This window comes from Arachis hypogaea, chromosome 1, assembly GCF_003086295.3.
Source record: "Arachis hypogaea cultivar Tifrunner chromosome 1, arahy.Tifrunner.gnm2.J5K5, whole genome shotgun sequence".
Lineage (NCBI taxonomy): Eukaryota > Viridiplantae > Streptophyta > Magnoliopsida > Fabales > Fabaceae > Arachis > Arachis hypogaea.
The window spans coordinates 56308721-56314931 of NC_092036.1; the positions used below are offsets into that span (position 1 = coordinate 56308721).

The 6211-nt window shown below is 41.3% G+C and overlaps 1 non-coding gene across 1 annotated transcript; it reads left to right on the forward strand.

Moving 5' to 3' along the window:
- The first annotated feature begins 5632 nt into the window (after positions 1-5632).
- On the forward strand, positions 5633-5740 carry LOC112715597 (small nucleolar RNA R71). Its single transcript, XR_003159860.1, has one exon. It is a non-coding gene; the product is annotated as a small nucleolar RNA R71 (small nucleolar RNA).
- The last annotated feature ends 471 nt before the right edge of the window (positions 5741-6211 follow it).

A 6211-nucleotide genomic window follows, 5' to 3' on the forward strand; every position in this document is an offset into this window, starting at 1 on the left:
TTCAATCCTTGAATCCTACTCAGAATACCATAGACAAGGTTTAGACCTTCTGGATTCTCTTGAATGCCGCCATCAATTCTAGCTTATACCACGAAGATTTTGATTAAGGAACCCAAGAGATATCCACTCAATCTAAGGTAGAACGGAGGTGGTTGTCAGGCACACGTTCATAGGTGAGAATGATGATGAGTGTCACGGATCATCACATTCATCAAGTTGAGGAACAAGTGATATCTTAGAACAAGAATAAGCTGAATTGAATAGAAGAACAATAGTAATTGCATTAATACTCGAGGTACAGCAGAGCTCCACACCTTAATCTATGGTGTGTAGAAACTCCACCGTTGAAAATATATAAGAACAAGGTCTAGGCATGGCCAAGAGGCCAGCCCCCATGATCTAAGATAGCATAAGACTACTCAAAGATAGCTAACAAGATGTCTAATATAATAGCAAAAGGTCCTATTTGTAGAGAACTAGTAGCTTAGGGTTTACAAAGATGAGTAAATGACATAAAAATCCACTTCCGGGCCCACGTGGTGTGTGCTTGGGCTGAGCATTGAAGCATTCTCATGTAGAGACTCTTCTTGGAGTTAAACGCCAACTTGTGTGCCAGTTTGGGCGTTTAACTCCCATTCTTGTGCCAGTTCCGGCGTTTTACGCCAGAATTCTTGAGCTGACTTGGAACGCCTGTTTGGGCCATCAAATCTCGGGCAAAATATGGACTATTATACATTGCTGGAAATCCCAGGATGTCTACTTTCCAACGCAGTTAAGAGCGCACCAATTGGGCTTCTGTAGCTCCAGAAAATCCACTTCGAGTGCAGGGAGGTCAGAATCCAACAGCATCTGCAGTCCTTTTCAGCCTCTGAATCAGATTTTTGCTCAGATCCCTCAATTTTAGCCAGAAAATACCTGAAATCACAGAAAAACACACAAACTCATAGTAAAGTCCAGAAAAATAAATTTTAACTAAAAACTAATAAAAATATAATAAAAACTGACTAAAATGTACTAAAAACAATGCCAAAAAGCGTATATATTATCCGCTCATCACAACACCAAACTTAAATTGTTGCTTGTCCCCAAGCAACTGAAGATCAAATAAGATAAAAAGAAGAGATTATGCAATGAATTCCAAAAACATCTATGAAGATCAGTATTAATTAGATGAGCGGGGCTTTTAGCTTTTTGCCTCTGAATAGTTTTGGCATCTCACTTTATCCTTTGAAATTCAGAATGATGGGCTTCTATAGGAACTCAGAATCTAGATAGTGTTATTGATTCTCCTAGTTAAGTATGATGATTCTTGAACATAGCTACTTTATGAGTCTTGGCTGTGGCCCAAAGCACTCTGTCTTCCAGTATTACCACCAGATACATACATGCCACAGACACATAACTGGGTGAACCTTTTCAGATTGTGACTCAGCTTTGCTAGAGTCCCCAATTAGAGGTGTCCAGGGTTCTTAAGCACACTCTTTTTGCCTTGGATCACAATTTTATTTTTTTCTTTTTCTTTTCCCCTTTTTTCATTTTTTTTTGAATTCACTACTTTTTCTTGCTTCAAGAATCATTTTTATGATTTTTCAGATCCTCAGTAACATGTCTCTTTTTTCATCATTCTTTCAAGAGCCAACATTCATGAACAACAAATTCAAAAGACATATGCACTGTTCAAGCATACATTCAGAAGTTAAAGTATTGCCACCACATCAAAATAATTAATCTGTTATAAAATTCAAAATTCATGCAATTCTTCTCTTTTCCAATTAAGAACATTTTTCATTTAAGAAAGGTAATGGATTCATAGGACATTCATAACTTTAAGGCATAGACACTAAGACACTAATGATCATAAGACACAAACATAGATGATGAACATAAGCATAAAAATTCGAAAAACAGGAAAATAAAGAACAAGGAGATTAAAGAACGGGTCCACCTTAGTGATGGCAGCTTGTTCTTCCTCTTGAAGATCTTATGGAGTGCTTGAGCTCCTCAATGTCTCTTCCTTGCCTTTGTTACTCCTCTCTCATGACTCTTTGATCTTCTCTAATTTCATGGAGGAGAATGGAATGTTCTTGGTGCTCCACCCTTAGTTGTCCCATGTTGGAACTCAATTCTCCTAGGGAGGTGTTGATTTTCTCCCAATAGTTTTGTGGAGAAAAGTGCATCCCTTGAGGCATCTCAGGGATTTCATGATGAGTGGGATCTCTTGTTTGCTCCATCCTTTTCTTAGTGATGGGCTTGTCCTCATCCATGAGGGTGTCTCCCTCTATGTCAATTCCGACTGAATAACAGAGGTGACAAATGAGATGAGGGAAGGCTAACCTTGCCAAGGTAGAGGACTTGTCTGCCACCTTATAAAGTTCTTGGGATATAACCTCATGAACTTCTATTTCCTCTCTAATCATGATGCTATGAATCATGATGGCCCGGTCTATAGTAACTTCGGACCGGTTGCTAGTGGGAATGATTGAGCGTTGGATAAACTCCAACCATCCCCTAGCCACGGGCTTGAGGTCATGCCTTTTCAGTTTAACCGGCTTCCCTCTTGAATCTCTCTTCCATTGAGCGCCCTCTTCACAAATGTCTATGAGAACTTGGTCCAACCTTTGATCAAAGTTGACCCTTCTAGTGTAAGGGTGTTCATCTCCTTGCATCATGGGCAAGTTGAATGCCAACCTTACATTTTCCCGACTAAAATCTAAGCATTTCCCCCGAACCATTGTGAGCCAATTCTTTGGGTCCGGGTTCACACTTTGATCATGGTTCTTGGTGATCCATGCATTGGCATAGAACTCTTGAACCATTAAGATTCTGACTTATTGAATGGGATTGGTAAGAACTTCCCAACTTCTTCTTTGGATCTCATGTCGGATCTCCGGATATTCACTCTTTTTGAGTTTGAAAGGGACCTCGGGGATCACCTTCTTCATGGCCACAACTTTATAGAAGTGGTCTTGATGCACCCTTGAGATGAATCTCTCCATCTCCCATGACTCGGAGGTGGAAGCTTTTGCCTTCCCTTTCCTCTTTCTAGAGGTTTTTCCGGCCTTAGATACCATAAATGGTTATGGAAAAACAAAAAGCAATGCTTTTACCACACCAAACTTAGAAGTTTTGCTCGTCCTCAAGCAAAAGAAGAAAGAAGAGAGTAGAAGAAGAAGAAATAGAGGAGATGGCGGTGGCTTTGTGGTTCGGCCAAGGGGAAGAAGTAGTGTTTAGGTTGTGTGAAAATGAAGGCGTGAAGAAGGGTTTATATAGGGGTGGGGATAGGGTGTATGGTTTGGTCATGTATGGGTAGGTTTGGGAGGGAAAGTGGTTTGAATTTGAATGGTGAGGTAGGTGGGGTTTTATGAAGGATGGATGTGAGTGGTGAAGAGAATAGTGGGATTTGATAGGTGAGGGGTTTTGGGGAAGAGGTGTTGAGGTGATTGTTGAATGGTTGAAGATGAGAGAGAGTGGTGAGGTTGGTGGGGATCCTGTGGGGTCCACAGATCCTGAGGTGTCAAGGAAAATTCATCCCTGCACCAAGTGGCGAGCAAAAATGCTTCCTTATGCTAATTCTGGCGTTAAACACTGGGCTGGTGCCCATTTCTGGCGTTTAACACCAGCTTCTTGCCCTTTCCTGGCGTTTAACGCCAGTCTGGTGCCTTTTTCTGGCGTTAAACGCCCAGAATGGTGCCAGACTGGGCGTTAAACGCCCATTTGCTGCCCTTACTGGCGTTTAAATGCCAGCAAGTTTTTCCTCCAGGGTGTGCTATTTTTCTTTCTGTTTTTCATGCTATTTTTGCTTTTTCAATTGATTTTGTGACTTTCCATGATCATCAACCTACAGAAAACATAAAATAACAAAGGAAATATAGATAAATATAACATTGGGTTGCCTCCCAACAAGCGCTTCTTTAATGTCTGTAGCTTGACAGTGGGCTCTCATGGAGCCTCATAGATACTCAGAGCAATGTTGGAACCTCCCAACACCAAACTTAGAGTTTGAATGTGGGTGTTCAACACCAAACTTAGAAGTTGGTTGAGGCCTTCCAACACCAAACTTAGAGTTTGACTGTGGGGGCTCTGTTTGACTCTGTTTTGAGAGAAACTCTTCATGCTTCCTCTCCATGGTTACAGAGGGATATCCTTGAGCCGTAAACATAAAGGATTCTTCATTCACTTGAATGATCAATTCTCCTCTATCAACATCAATCACAGCCTTTGTTGTGGCTAGGAAGGGTCTGCCAAGGATGATGGATTCATCCATACACTTCCCAGTCTCTAGGACTATGAAATCAACAGGGATGTAATGGTCTTCAACTTTTATCAGAACATCCTCTACAATTCTGTATGCTTGTTTTCTTGAATTGTCTACCATCTCTAGTGAGATTCTTGCAACTTGTACCTCAAAGATCCCTAGCTTCTCCATTACAGAGAGAGGCATGAGGTTTATGCTTGACCCTAGGTCACACAGAGCCTTATTGAAGGTCATGGTTCCTATTGTACAAGGTATTGAGAACTTCCCAGGGTCCTGTCTCTTTTGAGGTAGTTTCTGCCTAGACAAGTCAGCCAGTTCTTTGGTAAGCAAAAGGGGTTCATCCTCCCAAGTCTCATTACCAAATAACTTGTCATTTAGCTTCATGATTGCTCCAAGGTACTTAGCAACTTGCTCTTCAGTGACATCTTCATCCTCTTCAGAGGAAGAATACTCATCAGAGCTCATGAATGGCAGGAGTAAATCCAATGGAATCTCTATGGTCTCAGTGTGAGCCTCAGATTCCCATGGTTCCTCATTAGGGAACTCATTAGAGGCCAGTGGACGTCCATTGAGGTCTTTCTCAGTGGCGCTCACTACCTCTTTCTCCTCTCCAAGTTCGGCCATGTTGATGGCCTTGCACTCTCCTTTTAGATTCTCTTCTGTATTACTTAGAAGGGTACTAGGAGGGAGTTCAGTAACTTTCTTACTCAGCTGACCCACTTGTGCCTCCAAGTTTCTAATGGAGGACCTTGTTTCAGTCATGAAACTTTGAGTGGTTTTGATTAGATCAGAGACCATGGTTGCTAAGTGGCTCTGCTTAGAATTCTCTATCTGTTGCTGAGAAGATGATGGAAAAGGCTTGCCATTGCTAAACTTGTTTCTTCCACCATTATTGTTGTTGAAACCTTGTTGAGCTCTCTGTTGATCCTTCCATGAGAGATTTGGATGATTTCTCCATGAAGGATTATAGGTGTTTCCATAAGATTCTCCCATGTAATTCACCTCTTCCATTGAAGGGTTCTCAGGATCATAAGCTTCTTCTTCAGATGAAGCATCCTTAGTACTGCCTGGTGCAGCTTGCATTCCAGACAGACTTTGAGAAATCATATTGACTTGCTGAGTCAATATTTTGTTCTGAGCCAATATGACATTCAGAGTATCAATCTCAAGAACTCATTTCTTCTTATTCGTCCCATTGTTCACAGGATTCCTTTCAGAAGTGTACATGAATTGGTTATTTGCAACCATTTCAATGAGTTCTTGAGCTTCTGCAGGCGTCTTCTTCAGATGAAGAGATCCTCCAGTAGAGCTATCCAATGACATCTTGGACAGTTCAGACAGACCATCATAGAAGATACCTATGATGCTCCACTCAGAAAGCATGTCAGAAGGACACTTTCTGATCAATTATTTGTATCTTTCCCAAGCTTCATAGAAGGATTCACCTTCCTTCTGTCTGAAGGTTTGGACTTCCACTCTAAGCTTACTCAATTTTTGAGGTGGAAAGAACTTTGCCAAGAAGGCATTGACTAGCTTTTCCCAAGAGTTCAGGCTTTCTTTAGGTTGTGAGTCCAACCATATTCTAGCTCTATCTCTTACAGCAAAAGGGAATAGCATAAGTCTGTAGACCTCAGGGTCAACCCCATTGGTCTTGACAGTGTTATAGATTTGCAAGAATTCAACTAAAAACTGATGAAGATCTTCCAATTGGAGTCCATGGAACTTGCAATTCTGTTGCATTAAAGAAACTACTTGAGGCTTAAGCTCAAAGTTGTTTGCTCCAATGGCAGGGATAAAGATGCTTCTCCCACAGAAGTCGGGAGTAGATGCAGTAAAGTCACCCAGCACCTTCCTTGCATTGTTGGCATTGTTGTTGTTTTCGGCTGCCATGTCTTCTTCTTTGAAAAATTCTGTTAGGTCCTCTACAGAGAGTTGTGCTTTAGCTTCTCTTAGCTT